Here is a 14,477-nt window from a genome sequence, read left to right on the forward strand (position 1 = left end):
CAAGATTGGGGTTAGAGTGTTTAATGTTCATTTGGAGAGCCTGGATCTGTGCTTATAGGACTCAGTGACAGAACTATCACTTACATTACATGGAAATCAACTTGATCCAATCCTGCAATTCTCCCATGCATTGAATAATTATATTAAAATTGCCATTAGATACGATTGGTTAGGTTGTTAGATAAATTTAGTTCATTATTAATTATGATGTTACTTAGTTTTGGTTTGATTCCAGAGCATATTGTTTCTGAACACTATCCTGAAACAATCCAGAAATTCTCTACCATTCAGGCATGAATGAATATGCCTATCCAAATCTAGATAAACATTTAAAATGCCCCAAATCCCCTGGCCTGTTGCATATACTTGTCTAATTCACACACTCTGCCACTTCACAGCTGCTCATAAGCAACTCCCAACAGAGTCAAAAATCCTTTATGAACTTTAGCCTCAGGCCTCCACTGCCAGCAGGCCTATCAGAATATTCTCTCCTGTTATTAAAGAGTTATCACCTCTGATCTGTCAGGCTCCTTAACCCCTTCTAGTACTTCCACTATCTTTCACTCTGACTTCATAATCACATGTGAGTTGTTCCCTGTCCTTGTAAGACATATCTCATTTTTACCTCAGCAATGATAACTACCAGGATGAGTTTACACCTGAAAATTGTTCAATTGCTTTGTGCCTTTGGACATATAACACTGACGTAGGTCAAAGACTCTTCTTGCTCTGGTGTTTTACTCAGATTTCTCATTTCTTTTCTCATAAAGTCATAGAAAACTACAGCACAGAAACAGACCCTTCTGCCCATCGAGTCTGTGCTGAACCATTTAAACTGCCTACTCCCATTGACCTGCTCTGGGACCTCAGCCTTCCATATCCCAACCTTCCATGTATCTATCCAAACTTCTCTCAAACGTTGAAATCGAGCTCGCATGCACCACTTGTGCTGGCTGCTCGTTCCACATTCTCAGGACCCTCAGAGTGAAGAAGTTTGCCCTCATGTTCTCCTTAAAACTTTTCATCTTTCACCCTTAACCCATGACCTCTGGTTGTAGTCGCACCCAATCTCAGTGGAAAGAGCTTGCTTGTATTTCCCCTATCTATACCCCTCATAATCTTGCATACCTTTATCAAATCTGCCTTCAATCTTCTACATTCCAAGGAATAAAGTCCCAACCTATTCAATCCTTCCTTATAACTCAGGTACTCCAGCCCTGGCAATATCCTTGTAGATTTTCTCTGTACTCTTTCAACTTTATTTCCATCTTTCTTTCTTGTAAGTAGATTTAGTTATTTACATCATTTAGTTTTCCTTTGTGATACATCCACTAACTTTATTTCCATTTTCTTTAAAACAATGAATACTCTCAGTTCTCTACAAGTCTTTGCAAATCTGGACCACCATGTCTGCATCCTCCCCCTCACTTCTTGACATCCCTTCAAGCCAGTGTAACATATAAAACTATCGACCCTGCTTACAAAAACTTAATTTCTTTCCCCTCCAACCTCAACATCTCACTTCCCAAACTCTGAAATCCAGCACACAGACTCCGAGTCAATAACGGGGAGGGATAGAGGGAGAAAGAGAGTGAGGGAGAGAGAGAGGGGGGGGGGGAGAAGGGAGAGGGAGGGGGAGAGGGAGGGGTGCAGGAGGGGGGAGGGAGAGGGATATTGGTAGATAGATATATTATGAGATGTATAAGTAACACCCAGGGGATGCAAGTGGCCAGCTTAGGCAAGGAAACAATATTGCATTGGGAGATTTCTGACAGCACAATTGTTTGGAGATGGGGTGTGGGAAGAGGTAAAATGTATAATTTACTGTAGGTGCATAAGTATGCTCCTTATTCCTACGACCTGTAACCAGGGCCCAGTGTTTGCAAGTCCAAGGCCATGGTCTGGAGGTGGCCATCCTGGGTGCGTGCGCGTGTGTGTGCATGAGTGTGTACGCATGTGTGTGTGTCTGTGTGTGTGCAACTGCATGCGTGTATGCACGTGCATGCGCATGTGTGTATGCGTGTGTGTGTATGTGTGAGTGTGTCTGTGTGTGTGCAGCTGCATTTGTGTATGCATGAGCATGCGCATGTGTGTGCATGTGTGTGTATGCGTGTGTGTGTGTGTATGTGTGAGTGAGTGTGTCTGTGTGTGTGCAGCTGCATGCGTGTATGCATGTGCGTGCGCGTATGTGTGAGTGTGTGTCTGTGTGCATGTGAATGTGTGTGAGTGTGTGTGCGTGCGTGAGTGTGTGTGGGGGTGTGACAGGGTAGGAAAGGGGATTGTTTTGTTGCTTGCTGTATGTTGTTCTACTGAATGTTGTGGGTGGGCTATGTCTGTGCCAGACACTTGCAGGCTGCCCCCAGCAAATCCTGAGGTTCTGCCGGTTGCTAATGTTAACAATATTTTACTGCGCGTTGCGTTTCAATGTACGGGTGATTAATAAATAAATCAAATGATGGATGGGTGAGCAACACACTGAACCTGCTCTCAAACAGCAAAGAAAAACAACACTCAACAAAATATAAAATATGCTTTAAAGGCAAATCAAGAAAATAGGAGGTCATTTAAAAAATAATTATTTTTTTAACTTTCTTTTCACAACACAGAAGGAAGCCAGTTGGCACATTGTCTCCAACAGGTTCCAGGACAGCTTCTTCCACCAGGCCATCAGACTGATTATTTTGTGCTGATACAATTGTATTTCTATGCTATATTGACTGTCCTATTGTACATACTATTTATTACAAATTACTATAAATTGCACATTGTACATTTAGACAGAGACGTAACAAAGATTTTTACACCTCATGTATATGAAGGATGTAAGTAATAAGGTCAATTCAATTCATGTTGACTCCTATTGAAGCAATCCCATCAATACTATTAATCCCATCAATACCATTAATCCCATCAATTCCATCAATTCCATCAATACCATTAATCCCATCAATTCCATCAATCCCATCAATTCCATCAATACCATTAATCCCATCAATTCCATCAATACTATCAATCCATTCAATACCATTAATCCCATCAATACCATCGATACCATCAATCCCATCAATACCATTAATCCCATCAATCCAATCAATACTATCAATCCCATTAAGCCCATCAATTCCATCAATACCATCAATTCCATCAATCCCATCGATACCATTAATTCCATCAATACTATCAATCCCATCAATACTATCAATCCCATCAATTCCATCAATACTATCAATCCCATCAATACCATTAATCCCATCAATTCCATCAATACCATCAATTCCATCAATACTATCAATCCCATCAATACCATTAATCCCATCAATCCCATTAATACTATTTCCTCCTCTTTATGCAATTCACTCTCTCATACATGCCAATCAATGACCCTTTAATTAACTTGCCACAAAATACACTACAGGGTTAATGCTTCAACTTTTGACACCCTTTCATTGGATCTGGGAGCAATCAGAAATCAAACGTAATTTAAATTGCATTCAAGCTAGTGGGGTGGCGCGCGGAGAGAAGAACCTGTGGCAGAGTTGAAAACAGAGTGGAATGACACAGGAAGTGTTGGTGCCGGCTGAGAAAGGATGGTTAATGCTTCAGCCTCCTGGAGAAGATATAAGTAGAACTGACAAAGGAACAATTGAAAAGAACGAGACTCGATCTGGCATGTAGAACATTAAAATTATTGGAAATATAAACTTAAAAAGAATGCTGGAAATGCCCAGGAGGTTAGAACTGCACTAAAAAAGAAACAAAATTAGTTAATTTTATGCATAGTTGAGATTGACAGGCCAGCTCCGACTAAGAACTCAGGCTGGAAAAAAAATCCAGTGGAAATGACATCTGTAACAGTGAAATACAAGAAGCAACAAGCCACATTGGACACGTATGTAGTAAAAACAGGAGGACCAGCACTGTGGGGCTGTGATTGGCTGAGACAACTATAATTTGATTGGAGATCCATCCACAATTTGAATGCCACACCCCCTGCATTGAAGCCAACTGAAAGTGAATGAAGAAAGATACTGGATGATGCCAAAACAGTCTCCATGCTGAACACTATGAACTGCTGCCCAATAGAGGGCAAATGGGTGTTGGTGCCAAACATATTGACCATGGAACGACCATGCTGCTCTGACTACAACAGTTTTTATAGGCAACATATCCAAGAACACTTCTGATATGTTAATCAGTTACTTGAGAAATGTGGCTTGGGTTTAAGCTAGAAGAGAGTTCCAGGAGATTCAGGAAAGATGCAAGCATGCAACTTCTGTGAGAAACTCTGCGTGCATTAAGGCTATTGCATGAACTTCAAGTGGAGGACAAAAAGTTGCTAGTAAAAGTAGATGCAAAGACCAAAGCCCGGCTGGATGAATGGAAGATCAAAAAGAGAGGAGTCAATGGAGATATGAACACAGAGGATTCATCAGGTGATATTGTGGATGAGGAATCCAAGAGGAGAGATCAGATCGTAAAGCGAGCAAAAGAAGGATTAATAAGAGAATACTCCAGTGAACTAAATACACGTTCCCAAGATCAGAATATACAAACTAGAAGAAAAAAGATGAAGAAAGGTGACCAGAGCTGTCAGGACCACTTCCTGAAGTCTCAGAGTTAAGACAACCACCATGGAGGAGGCCTCAGAACCCGAGTTTCAAGCCTCACCTGCCAGGCAGAGTGACCTCCCTTGTTAGGAAAGACATTGTCTCACAAGAGTAAGAAATCCTCCACAGTGATTAAATCTTTAGACTAGAATGGGACAATTTAAAATTCACTATGCTATGGATGTCTATATATAGTAGCTGTTTTATATAGTGTACTGTGTACGTAGTTGAGATGCATTCACTGTTGAGTTGGAGTTTATAGCTAAGCAAGGAGGAGTGTTTTGTATGTAATATTTCAGTAATATTTGAATAATATTTTAAATACATTGATCAAGCATTCTTGTTCATTTAAATAAAATCATGTTATACATGAATTGCATATGTTATGACACTGCTATGTGATATGTAAGCGCTTTGCTTAAAGTAAAGCATGAAGTTAGAATCACATATTGACCTCCCATCTTTTCCTTTTAATGAGTTTAATGTTTTGAAGTTACAAAACACAACAGGCTAGTTTGGAAAAATTGCGAATAATTTTGAACATGAATCATCCTGGCAATCACTCAGAGATCTCTGCTAGCTCTGGATTACCAGTTTTTCCTGATAACGGTCCTGAGCATGGATGTCCAGTCCTTGTACTCTTCTATCCCCCATCAAAAGCCTTAAAGCTTTCTACTTCTTTCTCGATAAAAGAACCAACCAGTTCCCTTCCACCACCACCCTCCTCCGTCTGGCAGAACTGTTCCTCACCCTCAACAATCTTTCCTTCAGCTCCTTCCACTTTCCCCAGACTCGAACGGCAGCCACGGGCACCCACATGGACCCCAGCTACACCTGCCTTTTCTTTGGCTACGTAGAACAGTCCATGTTCCAAGCCTTCCCCGGTAATACTCAGCAACTCTTTTCCACTACTTTGCCTTCAACTTCCGCCCTGCCCTTAAATTTACTCGGTCCATTTCTGACACCTCCCTCCCCTTTCTCTCCGTCTCCATCTCTGAAGGCACACTGTCGACCAACGTCTTTTAAAAAATCTGATTCCCATGGTTATCTTGGCTGTACTTATTCCCATCCTGTCTCCTGTGATATTCCCTTTTCTCAGTTCCTTCGTGTCCGCTGTATCTGTTTCCAGGACATCAGAGATGTCCTCCTCCTTCAGAGAATGGGGTTTCCCTTCCTCCACCATTGATGCTGCGCTCACCTGCATCTCCTTCATTTCCTGAACAGCTGTGATCACCCCATCTTCCTGCCACCTTAATATTGATAAGAGTTCCTCTTGTCCTTACCTATCACCCCATGAGCCTCTGAATCGAACACACCATTCTCAGCACTTCCACCATCTCCAACAGGATCCCTCCCTTTGTGAGTTCCTTCTCCATTCGTTCCTCCCCACAAATCTGCCTCCCAGCACTTAACCTTGCAAGTGTCCAACATGCTACACCTGCTCACTCACCTCCATTCAGAGCCCCAAACAGTCCTTCCAGCTGAGGCAACACTTCACCTGTGAATCTACTGGGTTGTCTGGTGCTCCCGATGCGGCCTCCTCTACATCGGTGAGACCCGTCGTAAACTGGGCGACCGCCTCATAAATTGAAGCATCTCCACTCCATCCGCCAAAAGCTGAACCTCCTGATGGCAAAACATTTTAATTCCGATTCCTGTACTGACATGTCAGTCCACGGCCTCCTCGTGTTCCAAGATGAAGCCACCCTCAGGGTGGAGGAGCAACACCTTATATTCCTAACGAAGGGTCTCAGCCTGAAACATTGACTGCTCATTTCCACAGATGCTGCCCAACCTGCTGAGTTCCTCCAGCTTGCTTGTACATGTTGCTTTGACCATAGCATCTGCAGTGTACTTTGTGCTTACCTTATATTCTGTCTGGGTAGCCTCCAACCTGATAGCAAGAATATTGATTTCTCCTTCTGGTAAAAAAAAGATTTCCATCTCCCTCCCCTCTTCTTCTATTCACCTGCCTTCCCTTTCTCCCACAGTCCACTCCCCCTCCTATCAGATTCCTTTTACTCCAGCCCTTTAATTTTCCAATCCACCTATCACTTTCTAGCTATCTTCCTCCCCCTCCCTCATCTTTTTATTCTGGTGACTTCCCTCTTCCTTTCCAGTCCTGAAGAAGGGTCTCAGCCCGTAACATCGACTGTTTACTCATTTCCATAGATGCTGCCGGACCTGCTGAGTTCCTCCAGCATCTGTGGAATCTGGGAGGAAACCAGAGCACCCAGAGAGTTGATGGGGAGAACATTCAAACCCCTTACAGATAGAAGCAGAAATTGAACCACTGGTTGGCGCTATAAAGGCATTTTGCTAACTGCTGTGCTACCATGTTGCCCCAGACTTGGCTAAGGGTGCTTTCTTTTAAACCAACTTTGCTACAAAATATTAAATATCGAAAGACATGCTTTTCAAAGTAGTGCTGTATTAACGTCTGCTTAAATAATGGCCTTGAGCATTGCCCCCTTAATTCTTCATTTTTCCTGAACAACAGTTTCATTTGCTGTTTTACAATCTATAGGAAACTTTCTAGCAGCCGGAGAGTTAAGGATAATCACTAGAATTCAGACTTATCAGCTGTTGCTCTCATCATTATTTCATTTGCTTCACTCCTCTGATAATATTTTGTTTCTCACATTCTGCTGCTTCTCAATAAATTGAAAGCAAGTGACTATCGTTAACCAGTTAAACAAAAACCGTAAACAGCAAATACATTGGGTTTAATAAATATTTAAACAACTTTGCAAATATTCAGTCTGATGCTACACATACAGAATTGGGATATATCGTCACATGGAAACAGTGAGTCTCAATGAGAGGCGGGTGGTGGATTCTTGATGTAAATTTATGGCAAAATACAAAAGATGGCAAATGGAATATTGGCCTTGTACCTTAGGGGCTGATATATAAATATACTTCAGCTGTCTGAGACTTGTTAGTTCATGTTTGTAGAACCAAGGACATTGCGTTCTATCATGCTAAAGGAAAAATTGAATGCAATATATACATACATTGGAAAGATACCTTTCCCCCATGGGTTTAATTATAAAGAGGGATTGCACAAAGGGTTGCACTTAATCAAACATGGTATAGAGCCAACACCCACTAGACGGCACAGGAACAGAACTGGGAGATCTTTGCACTTGTTTATGGACTAAGTACAGCTCTAACACCATTGGCCAAAGGTAAATAGGCATTTAGGTGGGAGGTTAAAAATCTGGTCGAATGGTGCCAAAACCTCCCACTCAACATCAGCAAAATCAAAGAGCTGATTATTGACTACAGGAGCCAGTTTTCATTAGGGGTTTGGAGGTGGAGAGGGTGTCCTGGAACCAAATTGTGCCATTTCAAAGGCATGGGCCACCTCTGTTTTAGAAGTTTGTGCAAATTCAGCAGCTTACAAAGATTTTCAAAGATTCTACAACTCACGTTCAGTATCATTTATTATTAATGATCTCACTTTAAGGACATTATCTTGTTATCTCATGCATCCGTTATTTATTTATATTTACATTTTGATATTGTTATCTTCTATGCTCTTGCTCTTTCATTGATCCTGTTTACAGCTACTGTTCTATAGATTTGCTGAGTATGCCCGCGGGAAAGAGAATCTCAGGGTTGTATGTGATGACATGTATGTACTCTGATATACATTTTACTTTGAACTTTTATTTGTTTTCATATTTGTGTTACACCTGCGCCCCAAATCTGAGGGGCCGAAGGGTAGAAAGTAGCCCCCTCCTTTTTGAGAATCGCAAGATCGCTATTAATTCAGGTCAGGAGACCCAGGAAATGAGAGAGAGACGCAGAATCCACAGAGGGTTTGGAATGTCCTGGCCCTCAGCGATTTCAAAGCCACGGGAACCGGCCATCGTCTCTTGGAGATGGAATTGTGTATTGAGCGCTGTGCTATTCATCGATACCCTCAAGGAATGACCAAAAGTGGGCTGGTTGAGGGGTGGCATCCTTCCAACCTGATTGACATTTGAGACCCCGTGAGTAAGGATAAAAGAGGGTCTGGGGAACAACCCCTTTAGACACACCAGGAGAAACGCTAGAAATCCTGTAACAGCGTAATAGCGAAAGCCGGTGGAAAGCCCACGTGCGTCCTTTTCCATTTGCCTCGGAATTGGTGGGCCTTACCACGGAAGAACGGCTTTAGCTAAAACAAAGGAGAAATCAGCCCCAACGACGCTCGAAGGATTGACATCATAAAAGGAATGGGCAAGTTTTAAACTCTCTCTCTTGACTTCAACCAAAGGCTGCAGCCTGCAGCTTGAATGAACTTGAGTGACTTTTATATTTCCATCGGACAATACATTATCCCCTAGACAACGATAGAGCTATTTCTTATTGATTATTATTATACCCGCACTTTTAGATTTAGTATTGACGACGTATATTATCTGTATGGTTGCATTGATATTATTCTTGTGTATTTTTACTAATAAATACTGTTAAAAAGAGTATCATCAGACTTCAACGGGCCTCTCTATCTTTGCTGGTAAGTGACCCAGTTATGGGGTACGTAACATTTGCAATTCGTCCTTTTGCATGTTGGTTGTTGTGAGACTTTTGTGTGTAGTTTTTCATTCATTCTATCGTATTTCTTTATTCTAACGTGAATGTCTGTAAAAAAACAAATGGCAGCATTTCAGATACAGGAGCAGCAATAAGCCATTTGGCCCATCGGGTCTGCTCTGCCATTTCATCACGGCTGATTCATTTTTCCTCTCAGCCCCAAACTCTTTCCTTCCCTCTGTATCCCTTCATGCACTGACCAATCAAAAGTCTGTCAATGTCTGCCTTAAATGTACATAAAGACTTGGCCTCCACAGCTGCCTGTGGCAACAAATTCCAGATTCACTACTCTCTGGCTAAAAAAATTCCTCTCATCTCCATTCCAAAAGGACACCCCTCTATTCCGAGGTTGTGAGCTCTGGTCTTAGATTCTCCACATTCACTCTTTCAAAACCTTTCACCATTTGACAGGTTACTCTAAGGTAACATTCTTCTAAACCCTAGCAAGTTCAGGCCCAGAGTCATACGACATGCCATGCAATCCTGGAATCATTTTGGTGAATGTTCTTTGAACTCTCTCCAGTTTCAGCACATCCTTTCTAAGTACAGGGAGGGGCCCAAAACTGCTCACAATACTCACCAGTGTTTTATAAAGTCTCAACATTACATCCTTGCTTTTATATTCTAGTCCTCTTGAAATTAATGGTAACATTGCATTTGCCTTCCTCACCACAGACTCAACCTGCAAATTTACCTTTAGAGAACCCTGCGTGCACAAGGACTCCCGAGTACCTTTGCACCTCTGTTTTTCATACAATTCCTGACACCGTATTCCATCGGCCGTTCCTCCCAATCTACGTCCTTCTGTAGCTTATTTCCTCAAAACTACCTGCCCCCCACCTATTTTCATATCGCCTGCAAACTTTATAACAAAATCATCAATTCTATCTTCCAAATCATTGACATATAATGTAAAAAGGATCACTCCCAACACAGACCCTTATGGAACACAACTAGTCACCAGCAGCCAAACAGAAAAGGCTCCCTTTATTCCCATTCTTTGCCTCCTGCCAATCAGTCACTGCATTATCCATGCTAGCATCTTTCCTGTAATATCATGGGCTTGGAGCTTGTTAAGCAGCCTCATGTGTGGCACCTTGTCAAAGGCCTTCTGAAAATCCAAGTACACAACATCAACCGGTTCTCCTTTGTCTATTCTGCTTGTTATTTTTTCAAAGAATTCCAACAGATTTGTCAGGCAAGATTTTCCCTTGAGCAAACCATGCTGACTACAGCCTATTTTATCATCTGCCTCCAAGTACCCTGAGACCTCATTCTTAATAATTGACTCCAACATCTTCCCAATGAATGTGACAGATGGAATCTGTTATAGAAACCTGGCATGTCATTCTCTTCAGCTCACATAACAGAAAAGCAGGTTCCTTTAATGGCCTCCATGAAACAACTATTTTCTAGATGGAATCCACTTACTCTTTCTTTAATAGGTTGTATCCATGCCATGAAAATGATGATTTTACCTAGATTTTTATATATTTTTCAAAATATACCTATCTTTTTAACTAAAATTTTTTTTGATCAAATTGATTCTATTATTTTGTCCTTTATTTGGAACGAGAAAAGACCAAGAATTAATAAGTATTATTTACAAAAATCTAAAAAAGATGGTGGACTTGCACTTCCTAATTTAAGACTATTATTGGGCTGTTAATATCCGACAATTACGTTTTGGGTTATATTGGCTTGATAAGAGCCAAAAACCAGTTTGGATTGATTTGGAATTAAAAGCTGTCAAACAGTTTTATTTAACCTCATTATTAGGAGCTCCATTACCTTTACAGCTCTCTAAAATTCCAAATTTAAATCTCTACCCTGTACAGTCCTCACAGATTTGGTTTCAGTTTCGCAATTTTTAAAATTTTAAACAACTTAAATTGTCTAGTTCTCTATATCGAAACTTTTTATTTAAACCTTCAATAACCGATCCCATTTTTCTCCTATGGAGAAATAAGTGGATCCGTTCTTTTACAGATTTATTTTGTGTTGGTCGATTGATGACTTTTGAAGAGTTAATTAGCAAATATTCCCTCTCTTATACACACTTTCTGCAATATTTTCAGATTAGACATTTCTTGCAACAATAGTTATCTAAGTTTCCATATATGCAATAATCTGATTTGTTGGATACTGTTTTGAATTTGAATCCTTTAGTAAGAGGTTCCATTGATAGAATTTATAATTTAATTTTTTACTACAAAAAGATAACCTCTCACTAAAGATTAAACAAGATTGGGAGAGAGAACTTAATATGACCTTTGTTAATGAAGATTGGTTGCGACTTCTGAAAATGGTAAATTTTTCTTCAATATGTGCCAATCACTGTTTAATTCAATTTAAAATTGTTCACCGTTATTATTTAACAAAGGAGAGACTATCCAAAATATTTCCTAGCATAGCAGAGACAATTATTGTGATAGGAGTAAAACTGAAGTAGCCACTTTGTCACACATGTTCTGGTCATGTTCTTCATTAAAATCTTTTTGGAAATCTTTATTTTCTACAATTTCTAAAGCTCTGAAAATTAATTTACAACCTGATACATTGACTGCTCTATTTGGAATAGTTCTGCATCATATTCAGGGTATTTCATCTTCAGATCAACATGTAATTGCATTTGTTACATTGTAGGCAAGAAGAGCTATTTTATTAAAATGGAAAGATACCTCTGTCCCTACATTAATCCAATGGTTTTCTCAAGTAATGTTATGTCTCAGTTTGGAAAAAATTAGAACTTTTGATCCTTGATTCGATTTTGAGAGAAGATGGGGCTCTTTTCCCAAATATTATCATTTAATTTGAATTATTTTATATGGTTTCCTTCCAATTTTATTCTATATAAACATGAATTGGCGGTTGATGATTCTTTTTCTTTACATATATAGATGATGGTAAGATGTATTGCTCTGGGGGTTGATTCCTAATGGTTTTTTCCCTTTTCTCTTTTTTTTGTGGCTAGTGGTTTTTAAAAAAAATTTAGTGGGGGTTCTCTTTTTTTCCTTCTTTTCCTTATAAAAATATTTTTTTTCCATTTTCATATATTACGATCAGCTTTTTTTTCAGCTTTATTGATTGTGTGTGTATATATATATCAATTTGTTGAAGTTTTGTATCATTTTGTGGCTGTGGAAGATTATATATCAATAAAAAGATTCTAAAAATGAAAATGGAAAAGCAGTTAATTTTGCAAATACTGCCAAGTTTGTTAAATGACATTCAAAGACATCACTTTATCCTTGTCTTGAAGTCACTGCAAACTAGCATGCAGAGGCACCAGCAATTTGGAAGGCAGTCACCTATATAACAGCAAAGCATACATCAGGTTGCTGTTTATCAATTATAGCTCTGCATTTCACATCATCATCCCCTCAGTATTAATTACCAAGCTTCAAAACCTGAGTCTCTGTACCTCCTCTGCAACTGGGTCCTCAACTTCCTTATGGAAGACCATTGGTAACATCTCTTCCACATTCCCACCGATGCCTGTAAGGAGTTTGTACGTTTTACCTATGACTGCGTAGGTAGGTTAATTGGTCATAGTAAATTGTCCAGTGATATCGCTAGGATTAAATTGGAGATTGCTGGGTGGCACAGCTTGAAGGGCCACACCTCAAGGGTACATACTTAATCCTCTTCCATGCTGTATCTCATATACAGATATATATATCTCATATATATATATAAAGAGGTCAGACTAACTGGCCCATAATTTCCTTTCTTCTGCCTCTCTCCCTTCCTTGCAATTTTCTTGTCTTCTGGAATCATTCCAGAATCTATTGATTCTTGACAGATCATTACAAATGCCTCCATGATCTCTTCAGCCACCTCTTTCAGAACACTGGGGTGTACACCATCTGGTCAAGTTGACTTATCTACCTTCAGACCTTTCAGTTTCCCAAGAACCTTCCCCTAGTAACAGTAACTTCACACATTTCATGACCCCTGACAACATCCACCATACTGCTAGTGTTTTCCACAGCGAAGATTGATGCAAAATACTTATTCAGTCTGGTCCACCATTTTGTTGTCCCCCATTACTACCTCTCCAGCATAGTTTTCCACTCTCATCTCTCTTTTACACTTTGTGTATCTGAAGAAACTTTTACATAAGAAATAGGAGTAGGCCATCTGGCCCGTCCAGACTGCCCCACCATTCAATTAAGATCATGGCTGATCTGCCTGTAAACTCACCTTATCTACCTGCCTTTCCCCCATAACTCTTAATTCCCTTACTATGTAAAAACCTATCTAACTGTATCTTCAATGTATTTAGTGAAGAAGCCTCAACTGCCTCCCTGGGCAGAGAATTCCAGATTCACCAGTTTCTCCTCATCTCCGTCCTAAATTTTGAGGCAATGTCCCCTAGTTCTAGTCTCACCTACCAATGGAAACAATTTTCCTATCTTATCTATCCCTTTCAAAATTTTGTATGTTTCTATAAGATCCCCTCATTCTTCTGTCCCAGGCGACTCAATCTCTCCTCACAGGTTAATCCCTTTATCCCTGGAATCAACCTGGTGAACCTCCTCTGCACCGCCTCCAAAGCCAGTATATCCTTCCTCACGTATGGAGACCAGAACGACCTCCCTGCTCTTGAATTCAATCCCTCTAGCAACGAAAGCCAACATTCAATGCTGAACTGAAATCCAGAAACAGCATTCTGGTATCTTTGTGTTACTAGTCTGTGCCATTCAAAGCACTTTGTGATAATTAGCGTCAATGCCACTGGGTGGTGGTGAAGTTCTGAATATGTGGAGTTCTTTGGTAAAAGGATGGTGGTGGCTGATTTGAACCCACTACTGTACAGTGCTCACACCCAAGTTATCAAATGGGCAAGTTCACTGTTGATAGCAGTGAGAATCATCACTGACAACAGAGACTACCTGCAGATGGGAGGTTGATAAGTGGGGGTAGGCAGGCAAATTACCTCTTCCTCAATGTTAACATTCAGGAGACGGTTTGGCAGGACTCAACCCTTCTACATTGGCCAAACAAGGGAAACTTTCAAATCCCAAGGAATAGTACAACATTTATGTCCACAGCCATTTACAGATAGAGTGTATCCTAAAACAGCAATGGTGGACAGAAAGACTCCCCAACAGGTAGTTACAACTACTCAATGTCCCACCAAGGCTCAAATACAGCCTTTTTTTCCCAAGCATTATGGCTGAGCAACACATTCTTTTCCAGTCTTTTGTGGTTTTTACATTACTTCAATACATACAATGGTCCCAGGAAGTTGTGTGAATGCACATCTTTTGATACCGG

This window comes from Hemitrygon akajei, chromosome 13, assembly GCF_048418815.1.
Source record: "Hemitrygon akajei chromosome 13, sHemAka1.3, whole genome shotgun sequence".
Lineage (NCBI taxonomy): Eukaryota > Metazoa > Chordata > Chondrichthyes > Myliobatiformes > Dasyatidae > Hemitrygon > Hemitrygon akajei.